The following is a 13,041-nucleotide window of genomic DNA, read 5'->3' as shown; positions in this document are numbered from 1 at the left end:
CAGTTTTATTTCTGTTCCTTACTCATGGGATGACTGTGAAGATTCAAGAAGATAATACTTGAAAAGTGCTTCACATAGTACCTGGCATATAAATGTTAACCTCCACTCTCCAAACTCTCCTTGTTAAACAAAAGCTAAGTAATTTCGTATTCGTTCTGCCACTACTCCCATCCCCTACCTCATTACTATTCTAGTTCTTAGCTTTTCCACACCTGTCAGAGGTTTTGTGACCCAACCCCAGTGGAGCTATCCAGGGTGCTGGATTGCCAATGCCTAATGCTAAAAAATGGATATTTTGGGACCTGACCTGATGACTTGCCTTGTTCTGAGCCTTGTTACTTCCATGTTTTGGTTACGACCAGCAATTTTCTCTTTAGAAGAAAGCCAAGGTTGCAATATCAACTGAATAACAAATGTAGAACTTTTTCCTCCCCATTTTCTCCAGCTTGCCAAGGAGAATGTTACTTTTAGGTATGAATCCAGTAACCAAAAGTGTCATCAGAGTTCCCTCTGCTTCCAAACATGGGTCTTCCAGAAACATATATGGAAGTATTGGAGATATCCTTGAATTTCAAGTTCATATAACTTGATCCTGAGATCCAGATAGGATTCGGAGTCATTTTCTAACAATGATCAAGCTGTCCAGGGGTTGTAACTTACTCTTGCTCTCCAGATAATGTTAGGAAGACTGTAGTGCAGATGAAGGAAAGATAAAAAAATCTTTGGACTATACCTACTACTATATCCAGTGGTAAGACTTCACAGAGGAAGATACTTACTATGAAAGTCCCTCCAGGTGTGTTCCCAAGCTTTCAGTTTTCACAACTACTCAATGATTTCATCCTTGCAGAGGTTGCTAAAGCCTTGAATGCTTTTCAACAGATGTTGAAGCATTAATGTTTACTGGTGCTTAAAAATAGCATCTTGTAGAATGATGGCATTATCCTAATTCTAATGCAATAGGACCCTGATTTCTTTCTAGATGGAATCCAAATTAATATTGTTAAGATATACCACTTTCTCACTGTTCCTATAAAAGTTACAATGCTGTCCTGAGATTTATGTGATGTAATTGCTACGCAATGAACATATTTCTTAGCAAAAGGAGATTTCTGATGAGATTCAAGACAAACTGGCAATCTTAGGAGGATCTTTGATGGCAAAATAGTAAAGTTCTTGCATAATTTCGCTTCATGGTGGCATTACATCTCTTTTATCATCAAAAGTCAAAAGAGTTTGACTTAAAATATGACAGACTCTGAAGCCTCAGAAAAGTTCTTATAATTACAACTACATGTATTCACATGGGCATGAGATTGAAGCCATTCAGTTTTTGACTTCTAAGACAGGTTCTCCTTGAAGATCAGAAATTAGGCACCTGAAGATAACAAAGTGATTTATCCACTCCTCTTCCCTGTGATTTAATGAAATGAGGTGTTTCTATAACCTCTCATATTTTCCCTCACAATTTGCCCACTTGCTTAGATTGTAGAAAGAGAGAGAATAAAGGAGCCCTGCAATCAAATAAGCATTAGTATCCTTGGGCAAGGTACCCGTATTACAGGCTAATCTAGAAGAAAACTTGAAAGCTGCAATTAGGCTGTCTTCTCTGGTACTAGAGACCAGCCCAGCAAGCTTTCCTCTGAGCCTCACCCTGGGCTTGCTAGCTTTCCAGAAATCTGATGTCCCCAAGGAAGAAAATATCCCCAGCCTTGAAGTTTACAATCTTTCCAGCAGTGTTAAAAAGCTCTTATCTAAGCTATTGTGTGTCAAAGAGGGGCAAAACTAGAAAAGAGAATTCTACACTTTGTGAAGGTATCATCATATGCTCTGCCATGCCATTCTGTCTTTGCAATAACCAAGTTTTACCTCTCAGGACTTTCAATTTTTTTTTTGTGATGGATTAAACTATGACATAATCAAGAATCTTGACTTTATTTTGGATTATTGCCATATTAATCATATTCTACTTTGTATTGGCCACTCAACTATCAATTATGAATCAAATGTGTCACGTATAAATTTGGTGTGATATTGTTATCCTAAGGGGCATAAAGATGGAACCTCAGAGACTTAGCAGCATTCTGGGTCACATCTGCCACAGAATTCCAAAGGTCTTGTGATTCAGAGTTGCCTTCTATCTCTGTAATCACTGTTAGCTAATTTATTCTGAAGTAATCACACCCATTCCAGTACCAGACTTGTTGTTAACAGGTGTGGCACCTCTGAGAAATCCAAGTCATAATGATCTCATTCTAGTTCTCCTGATACATTCTCACTGTAGGGAAAAAAATGCATCCAACATGTCTGCCAGAACAACCTTTCAGTTTAGCCAGTATTTGGCCTCTTTTCATGGGTCTGTATTTACTTGGTTATCTCATCTTTGCTGAAATGAATGACTGGCTATAAGAACCATCTTGAAGGCATAGTAGCTCCTCAAGGAATGTCATGGACTTTTGATGACATTCTAACCTCTTGAGTTCAGGGCACTTCCAGATTGTGGAATAAATTAGCAATGCTAACATTGCCATTCCCATGTTTTGCTGACTGAAAGAGTATGTACATGTTCTGACTCTTAATCTAAGATAGTTATTTTTATAGACTATTTTATATTTACATTATAGAATACTGTTATTCCACTTTAATTTTTAAAAGATTTATTTATTTATTTGAAAGGCAAAGTGACACAGAAGGGGAGGAGAGGGAGCAGGAGGGAGGAAAGGAGAGAGAGAGAGAGAGAGAGAGAGAGAGAGAGAGATTTTCCATCCCAAATACTCACAACAACCAGGGCTGGGCCAGGCCAAAGCCAGTAGCCAGAAAGTCCATCTGGGTCTCTCACATGGGTGGTAGAAACTCAAGTTCTTGGGTCATCAGCTGTTGCCTCCCAGGCACATTATCAGGAAGCTGAATTAGAAACATAAGTGGTATTCCATCCTAAGCACCCTGATATGAGATGTGTTTGTCTCAAGTGGTGGCTTAACCTGCTGTGCCACAACACCCGCCCCAACATTCTACTTTAATATTCTATTTAGAATAATATCCTTCATCTGATCATCTAGAGATTTTTATAACCTCACTTGTGGAAAAATGGAGCTAGCTTGTGGCCACAGATTTGACAGTACTGAGTAGCAGCAAAGGATCAATGTAGTATTGAAAAAAAAAGATGAACACATTTAATAATACATTAAAAAGTAGAAAATATTAATGAAATAGACTGTCAAAGTTACTTCATTCCTTAACTCTCAGTTTCACAGTCATCAGTGAGCTTTGGCATTATGATAGTTGTGAATGCCTTGATCAGCAATCCTAGCAATGATCTTGGAGTTAGTACAACTGGCTCTACCTGGATATATTATTGCATTGGTTTTCTGTGCGGTCTCCTCTTCAGCTTTGGAGAGACTTTCTGAGTGAGTAGTGAAGTTGGGGATGCAGTCAGTATCTATTTTTGACAAAGTCCCACTGATGACCGACCCAGACCAGACAAATTCCTTAGAAGATGAGGAGGGAGAGAGTAAAATGGGGTCTCCAAAATGACCCTGCTAGTCTTCAGGAAGGTAACTACTGAGCATTTCCAATTAAATCAGAAAACATGATTCTTACACTGAAACCATAGATTAAAGTAGGGATTAATAAGAATGGAGGCTTATTACAAGATATTTAGAGTTGTTTAGGATGCAGTGACCAACCTCAGACTCTAGCTGAGAGGCAGGAACTGACTCCAAAAAGAGTCTTCTGCTCAAATGGCCACCAGTACTGCAGCCTTGACCTGGGATGGGTCTGAGATACTTGAATCTGACTATCATGTCAGTTGCCTTCCCTGAATCCATACCTTTCTTCAACACTATCTCCTTCTGCTCTTGAGACATTTCTACTTTGTTGTAAACTAATGAAGGTATTTGACACCCTGGGCAATTTCCTGAAAGTCCCCTGTTATTTTGCAGATGGCTCCATTAGGCATGGTCATTTAAAGTAAGTTATTTATCTATCCCCCTCTCCTCCTGAGGTTGGGACTAAGTAATAGTTTTCAGCACACTGAGATCCTGAAGAAGTAAAAATTTTCCTTTTAGCCTAAGCTAAAAATACATATTTGACTAACCATCTCTAGCTCACAATTATCATATTTATATCTCCACCTCTGACCTCTCTGTCAAACCCCAGATTTGTATATCTGATTGCCTTCTTAATATCTTCACTTGGATTTCTAACAGATGCTGCAAATTTGAATGAACTACTCCTCCTTCTAAACTTATTTCTCCACCAACATTCCCCATCTAAACTGATATCAATATCATCTTAGTTATTCAAACCGGAAACCCATGAAATGATCCTTGACTCTTTCAGAGCTTATATCCAATTCACCAGTAAACTCTGTTAGTTTTACTTTAAAAATGTTTTCAAATTCCGATGATAGCTTACCAACTGTATTGCTCCAGCAAGGCACCATCCTATCTCACCTAGATTATTGCAATAGCCTCCACAGGGGCCTCTCTGCCTGTATGTAGTCTTGCCCCATATGAAGTCTATTCTCCATGCAATAGCCAGAGTGATTCTTTTTAGATGTAAATGAGATCATGTCACTCTTCAGTTCAAATTCTACCATAGACTCATTTCACTTAGGATAAAAGCTAAAGTTTTTAGATGCTTAGGGCTCCAACACTCTAAAGGGGGGCTCCTTTGCTCTAGTGCTTCTTTTTTTTTAAAAAAAATTATTTATTCATTTGAGAGGCAGAGTCACAGACTGAGAGAGAAAGAGAGACAGAGAGACGGAGAGGTCTTCCATCTGCTGGTTCACTCACCAGATGGTCACAAAGGCCAGAACTGGACTGATCCAAAGCCAGGAGCCAGGTGCTTCTTCTTGGTCTCCCACATGGGTGGCAGGGGCCCAAGTACTTGAGCCATCTTCTTGCCTTTCCAGACCATTAGCAGAGAGCTGGATCAGAAGAGGAAGCAGCCATGACATAAACTGGTGCCCATATGGGATGCTGGTGCCACAGGCAGAGGCTCAGCCCACTACACTACAGCCCCAGCCTGCTCTGGTACTTATTAATAGTTCGTATAGTCTAGGTGTGGAAGAAGTAAATAAATTTGAGTTACTGGGGCAAGCACTGTACTCTCATAAATTCAAGTGAATAATAATCAGTACAACCTCTCCAGAATCCAGTTTATCCTCACAAATTTGAACTTCATCTGTTGAAAATACTTGTCAAGGCTGGCGCCGCGGCTCACTAGGCTAATCCTCCACCTGCAGCCGGCACACCGGGTTCTAGTCCCGGTTGCCCCTCTTCGAGTCCAGCTCTCTGCTGTGGCCTGGGGGTTCGGTGGAGGATGGTCCAAGTCCTTGGGCCCTGCACCCACATGGGAAGCCAGGAGAAGCACCTGGCTCCTGGTTTCGGATTGGCGCGGTGCGCCGGCTGCAGCGCACCGGCCGCATTGGCCAACGTAAAAGGAAGACAGTAAAGGAAGACCTTTCTCCTTGTCTCTCTCTCACTGTCCACTCTGCCTGTCTAAAAAAAAAAAAAAAGGAAAAAAAATACTTGTCAATTTGGTTAATGGAGAGTATCTTTGCTTTATCTGCAGGGAAAAAGTACTATTATATTACTGGAAATATAAACAGGAAAACATTTTTAGCTTTTTATTTGGGCTGAAAAGCCTACTTCTGATTTATTTTCTTTTTAAAAATAAGTTTACTTCTTTATTTTGAAAGTCAGAGCTGGAGAGGGAGAGACAGAGAGAGATCTTCCATCTTCTGGTTCACTCCCCAGATGGCTACAATGGCCAGGACTGGGTCAGTCTGAAGTTAGGAGCTAGGAACTTCATTGGGGTCTCCCATGTAGGTATCAGGAACCCAAACACTTGGAATATCTCCTGCTGCTTTCCCTAGGCCATTAGCAGTGAGCTGGATTGGAAGTGGGGCAGCCAAGACTTGAACTGGTGTGCATATGGAATGCTGACGTCACAGGTGGCAGCTTTCCCGGCTGTGCCACAATGCTAGTCCCTATAATTTATTTTCTGTAAAGCACTTCCAAATTCACTTTATGTGATAGACATGTGGTCAAAAGCAATTGTACTAAATGCGAATGAGTCTTTGCCATGTCAACTGTTAAATTTCTCTGTGCTTTGTATTCCTGATCCTCCTCCTGGTTCCTGTCAGAAGCATTACTCAATCAATTTTAAGATAAGAAACTGCACAAAACATCCTTTCTTCTGTGATGTTTGCCAAAGATATCTTCTCAGCTTGGGAAGCTGGAGGAGTGTTTCGCTATAGCTGTTTGGCAGCCTCACCATTTGTGAACGTGTCGGAAGTATATAAAAAGTTGAGCAGTAAGGGAAATGTGGATCTCAAAGTCTATGCACTTTGCTCCAGAAAACTGAAGACTCACCCTCAGGTTTGAGCCTCTGAAGAGGGAACTTTCTGTTGGACTCCATGGTTATCTGGTTTTAGATGTGAGCAATACAGCAGATCAGAAACAGGGAGGGGATTTGTGGTGGGCAGGGCTACTCAAAGTCGATGCAGTGAACTCCGAACATGCAAAGACAGCAGAATTATTAGCAATAAAGCTATTTGGAGCCATTTAATGGCAAGCCCTGAAGACATTGTCGCGTTAATAGCCAAGCCAGTAATAATGTTCCAGATGATTACACTGAAACATCTAAAGGAAAAATATGCATGGAATGATGTCCAGGCAACATCCTGACTAAGATGAAAAGCATTTTAGAAAAATGTGTATCTAAAATGGTTTTCAAATGTAAAACTGGTAGAATCAAAGCAGTATTTTGTGTTTTTGCAAATTCTCAGAATGTGAGGGATTGCTGAGGACTTACTGGACCTGCATGAAGTTAGCAGATAAATCAGCCTGTGGCGCATTGGAAAAAATGAGGTCTCTTAAATATCCTGGGGTCGAAATCCAGCTCCACTACCCATCAGTTGTTGGAATTTGAATCAGTCTTAAGAACACTCAGAAGCTCCGTTTCCTTAGTTACAGAATGGATCTCACAGTTCCTACTTGTAAGGGTTGTTGTGGAAAGTTTATGTATGTATGGAGCTTGGTGCAAAGTATACAATCAACAAAGATAATATCTGCAAGTGTTGGGCGGGGTGGGGGGAGGAAGGCAGTCATTTACATCCATGACCTCTGTTTCTCTCAAGTTTTCTCTGTTTTCTATGTAGGTTTCATGCTAGAACATGACCATAATTAAGTGAGAAGTTCTCGATAACTGGGCTCATGTAGCCTGTCTGTGACAATCTCTGCCTTTCACGAATGATTCTACTCGTTCCATTGGTGAGCTCCTCCAGCCTACTGTTTTAGCACAGGCCATCACGTTTCTCCTTTTCCTACAGTCCAAATGAACCTTTGAATCAAACTCAGTCAGTCTCTGCTGCAGTATCCTTGAAAGATGACCTTGCAGAAGGCTTGCTTAAACATTGTAGTATGGAAATTTACTCCCCAGATGCACTGCACCTTCCATTTTGAGTAGCTTTTTTTTTTTTTTTTGACAGGCAGAGTGGACAGTGAGAGAGAGAGAGACAGAGAGCAAGGTCTTCCTTTTGCCGTTGGTTCACCCTCCAATGGCCTCCGCGGCCGGTGCGCTGTGGCCAGCGCACCGCGCTGATCCGAAGGCAGGAGCCAGGTGTTTCTCCTGGTCTCCCATGGGGTGCAGGGCCCAAGCACTTGGGCCATCCTCCACTGCACTCCTGGGCCACAGCAGAGAGCTGGCCTGGAAGAGGGGCAACCGGGACAGAATCCGGCGCCCTGACCGGGACTAGAACCCGGTGTGCCGGCGCCGCTAGGCGGAGGATTAGCCTATTGAGCCGCGGCGCCAGCCTTGAGTAGCTTTTATTACTAGACTTCTAGCATTGTTTTTCATGTTCTAATGTATTGATTGATGCAATGCACACAACATCCCTATGAGATGGTGTTAAGACCATCATCAGCTTTGAAGCAAAGCAATTAGGTACAGAGAGGATATCAAGTGCCTGAAGTCACACTGCTGACCAGTGACAGAGCAAATCCCCTGTTACCCAACTCTTCTTCTGAATGGCAGGACCGTGATGGAGCACAGTTGCACCCTAAGTCTTCTCCATATCTGGATTGTTCCTCAAATTGTATTATTTTATAACCATCTTCTCTCTTTTTTATTTTCTTCTGGATACTCTCAGATCTCTCTAAAAGTGAGTAAGATGTTCCAGATTGTTTTGTATCTAATATTTCCCTTAACAAAGTCTGGAATAGTCTAAGAGGGATTTCCATTTTCTTGAGCACCCAAGGTTGATGTACAGCTCATGTTACACTTGACTAGGCTACTATAGTAACTCACTAACTGGTCTCCTTTCCTGCTGCTCCCTGTCAGGAAGTATTTCCCCAGATAGCCATAGGGCTTTCATCATTTTTTTAATAAAGAGATTTTATTCTAATAGTTATAAATACGGTGTTTGTCAAAATGAAAACTGAAAACAAGTATACAAAACAATTGATTACTGATCGTGTGCTGAAAGCAGTAAGAGGTTCCACGACACCAAAGAAAACAATTCAGAGGTTTTCCCCAAGAGAAATTTCACAGCTCCAACTTCTTCAGTGTTTATCAAAATACAAAAGAATAATTCAGTGGCAAATCAGAGTCATGCAAGCTGTGGGAGAGAAAGCTGCTTCACACATGGAGATCAGCGTATTTCCGGGGGCTGTGGTTGTAGAATGGACCAACCCTCCCAGGTAGCAGGTGCTCCTGCTGATGTGACCCCAGACACCCTGCCAACATGTCTTAACAGGTGCATGAGTGAGTGAGTGAATGCTAGGAATGACAGGCTCCCTCTCTGGCTGCATGCTTACCAACTGGGCCAGAGGGGAGAGTTGGATGCAGTGGCCTCCCAGCCCCACCTCCCCAGGTGATGGTGTGAGAAAGAGTACAAGCACAATGCTATGGAATGCAGGGTGACCCAAAGACAAGTGAGCCCCCGGGCTCTCTCTTGTGACCATGCAGAGTGGTGGTGGTGTTTGTTTTTTTTTTTTTTTTTTTTTTGTCACTGCCTCTCAAGTTCCTGCACTCAGGTCGTTACTGCAAACCCCACGCTAGGCAGTCTCCCTCCTGTGTGTTCCAGTGTTCTCCTCCGCTTGTATTTTACACTATTTTATAAAATGCACTGGGGCTGGCCCTGTGGCATAGTAAGTTAAGCCTCTGCCTGCAGTGCTGGCATCCCATATGGGTGCCTGTCAAAGTCCTGGCTGCTTCCACTTCCTATCCAGCTCCCTGCTAATAGCCTGGGGAAAACAGTGGAGGATGGCCCAAGGTCTTGGGGCCCTGCACACAAGTGGAAGACCCAGAGGAAGCTCCTGGCTCCTGGCTTCGAATTGGCCCAGTTCTGGCTGTTGTGGCCATCTAGAGGGTAAACTAGCAGATGGAAGACCTCTCTCTCTGTCTCCTCCTCTCTCTGTGGCTCTAACTTTCAAATAAATAAATAAATCTTAAAAAAATTAGGGGCTGATGCTGTAGCCTAGCTGGTAAAGCCACATCTGTGGTGCCTGCATCCCATATGGTAGCACCAGTTCGAGTCCCAGCTGCTCCACTTCCAATCCAGCTCCCTGCTAATGCACCTGGGAAAGCAGCAGCAGATGGCCCAAGTGCTTGGGCCCCAGAATCCACCTGGAAGACCTGGAAGAAACTTCTGCCTCCTGGCTTTGGCCTGGTCCACCTCTGGCCATTGCAGCCATCTGGGGAGTGAACTAATGGATGGAACAGCTCTCTCTCTCTCTCGCTCTCTCTCACTCTCTCTCTCTCTGTAACTCTGCCTTTAATAAATCCTTTAAAAAGAAAATAAAATGCACTGAATTTGGATTAAAAACTAGATGGGTCTTAACAGATCTAACACCCACCCCTTGGTGCTTCTAACTCTTAATATAACACAGCTACAGACTCCTGGAGTCCAGGTGTCAATGTACCTAAATCCCTTCTCAGGACTAAACAGTGAATTGATTTTCTTTTTACAATAATTTTTTAAGAGCTAAGTAATATTGCATAGGAGTATCAAAAACTCCCTCAATGGCAGAGGACCAGAAACAGAAACTATTTATGTTAACTAAGAACCTGGCTGCAGGCTGCGTTTGCATAGGAACAGCTTGGTACGATGCACACTGTGACCAACCCATAAAGTACCAGGACTTCTGGTACTCTGGGCCACAGAGTCGCATGTTTGCCACATGAGAGGAAAGCAGAGGGTGGAGGCGGAAGAAGTGGGGGAAAGGGGATTCTCATTCACTTCTGAATTCCAGAGCTGACTGGACAGCCAGTGCGGCCCTTCATAGAGCCCTCCCCTGCTGGTGGCACAGGTGGCTCGAAAGTACCAGTTCCTGTGGCTTAGGGAATGCTGCCCCATCTTGTCTGTGATTCATTCATGGCACTGGGGAGGTCCTGCTTGTTGGCAAACACCAGGACGACCGTGTCTTGCAGCTCATCCTCGGCCAGCATCCTCATGAACTCTTCCTGTGTCTTGTTCACATGTTCTCTGTCATTGCTGTACACAGCAAAGATCAAGCCTTGGGTGTTTTGTTAGTAGTGGTGCCACGGGGCCGAATCTTGTCTTGGCCACTCACCTTCCACACGGTGATACCCACATTCTTCTATTCAACATCTTCACATTGAAAACTGGTGGTCGCAATTTCACCAAGCTTCAGCTTGAACTGCATCGTCTTCCCTGCAGTATCCAGGCCCATCATAAGGATGCTCATTTCCTTCTTGCCAAAAAGGCCCCTGGGGAGCTTTGCAGAAAATATTCCCCTTGCTTGTGGACAAGTGGAAGCTACACCAGCAGGAGACCTCAACAGTAGCTGCTTGGAGCCAGACGTTGGTTGTGTTCCCACAGGATGGCCTCAGCCTTTCTTCCAGGTCTCTGCTCAAATGTCACCTTCTCAGAGAGGTCCTCCTCATAGAAAATGTCTCTCCCAGCTTCATACTTCTCTAGCCTCCATTTCCTGCTTGTTCTCACCAACTGTTTGTTTCTTTTCTCTTCCATCACCTCATGTAACATGATATTCATAAGAACTTGTCCTGCCTTACTCATTAGTGCATATCCAATATCTAGAATTGTATCTGGCACATTCAGGTACTCAATCAATGATGATTAAATCAAGATTCTTGTTGTTTTAGGCACGGGTTGTTGCTGATCAGAGCACTGGCAGTCCTGGATTGCATCCTGTACTGGATCCTGCATTGGTTGTGTGGCTGTTTTAGGCGGAGCATTTGCATCTACTCATAGCATTTTACCCTTTGTTGGATTTTTATTAAAATGGAAAGTATATTGTGTCTTTGGATTGTTTACTTTCTCATTCTATTATCAGAGAGGAAATGAGGCAGGCAGCATTTGACTTGTCCTGGTGAATCCTTAATGGACCAGAGATACACATTTTCAAGTGCAAACCACACTCTAAAATTTACCATTTCTAGTTCTGTCAGCCGTCAAGGGCAAACTTCCTTCTATCACTTATGAAATATAAGCTCACCCTCGACTCTTCTCAAAATTAGAACAGCTTTCCTGCACTTCCAGCCTTCTGGTATTTTCAGGGTCTCCATTCTTTCTCAAAGGTACTATATTCCTTTAGGCCAGTCGTTTTTTCTGCGTCCCATCCCCTGTGTGGATTCTGTCCATTCTCAGAAAGGCTTCAAAGACAATACTTCCAGATAACTATCCGAACATTGGCTTCTCCTCAGTGGAGAGAAAACAACAATTTCAACAATCCAGTCAATGCTTGCAGGCAGCCATTATGAGCTGGTTCTCTTCTAGAACCATTATAGCAGAATCTCCCCCTCTTCCTTCCCTTGTCAAAGTTTCCTGGTTTCCAACACTTTTCTGTCTCACTGTTATCTCAGGCTCCTTGTCCATCTATTTTGAGCACTTAGCATTTTGCTCATAGAAATCTGATTTCTGCGTCAGTGAATTGCAGTGGGACTTCTCCCATATTCATAGGAGCTGAAGAGATTTGTTTTGGTGTTTATTGCAGTTAACATTCCAACTCTGTTCAGAGTCACATGCTGCTACAGCTTTTTCTGGCTGATTTTTCTCCCAATGCTTGGGAGAAGTGAGTGTATTCTCAGTGTCCTTGAAGGTGGGAGGAGCATTGCTGAGATTTTTGCACTGATTCCCCCCCTCCACCCCACTATCTTTTAACATTCGTTATTATTATTACTTACACTTGCCAATTGCTTTGTATCTTAAGGGAGAATATGTTTTGATTCACATCAGGTGTGTTAGAACCAAATCCATTAGACTCACTGAAGGCGCAAGTCCCTCTGCTATTGTTTGCCTGTACTTTCATGATTTTTTTTAAGATTTATTTATTTATTTATTTGAAAGGCAGAGCTACAGAGAGGTAGAGGCAGAGAGAGAGAGAAGTCTTCCAACCGCTGGTTCACTCCCCAAATGTCTGCAATGGCTAGAGCTGAGCCGAACCGAAGCCAGGAGCCAGGAGCTTCTTCTGGGTCTCCCACGCAGGTGCAGGGCCAAGTGCTTAGGCCATCTTCCGCTGCTTTCCCAGGCTGTAGCAGAGAGCGGGATTGGAAGTGGAGCTGCCGGGACTCGAACTGGCACCCATATGGGATGCTGGTGCCACAGGCAGAGGCTTAACCCACTACACCACAGCACTGGCCCCTCATTATTATTCTTGAACTGCTAACTTCAGCTTAGTGAAGGACCTGTCCTTTAGAATCTAAGTGCAGGAATCCGTGTCCTGGCTCCATCACTTATTAGCTAAGTAGAGTTTGGCAATTTATTTTAGTTTCCTAATCTGTAAAATGGTGCTAAAGATGCTTTCCTATAGGTTTTTTGTGATGCTTAAATAAAATATTACAGTACAAAGTACTTTGAACAGTTACCTATACATCTTTTTCCTTTTCTACAACAATATGTACAACTTTGGAATAGGGAGAAGTAGTGGAAATTTTTTTAAGGCTTGGTTATTACCATTTCACCTGAACCTGGAAGACTTGTTTTTCTGGGTGAAGAAATATTTTCTCTGTGTGAAGGTTTCATAATCACAGTCAAGCAAGCCCATGGGC

General features: G+C 42.9%; 1 pseudogene; it reads right to left on the bottom strand.

Annotated features, from left to right (window-relative positions):
• Positions 1-3,257: 3,257 nt before the first annotated feature.
• LOC100351353 (ADP-ribosylation factor 1 pseudogene) lies at positions 3,258-13,037 on the bottom strand (annotated as a pseudogene).
• Between the last annotated feature and the right edge of the window lie 4 nt (positions 13,038-13,041).

The sequence above is a fragment of the Oryctolagus cuniculus genome, chromosome X (genome assembly GCF_051225735.1).
Source record: "Oryctolagus cuniculus isolate XC-2025 breed Fujian yellow rabbit chromosome X, ASM5122573v1, whole genome shotgun sequence".
In the NCBI taxonomy this organism is placed as follows: domain Eukaryota; kingdom Metazoa; phylum Chordata; class Mammalia; order Lagomorpha; family Leporidae; genus Oryctolagus; species Oryctolagus cuniculus.
The sequence above is the reverse complement of the archived record's forward strand: the minus strand, read 5'-3'. Positions and strand labels throughout refer to the sequence as shown.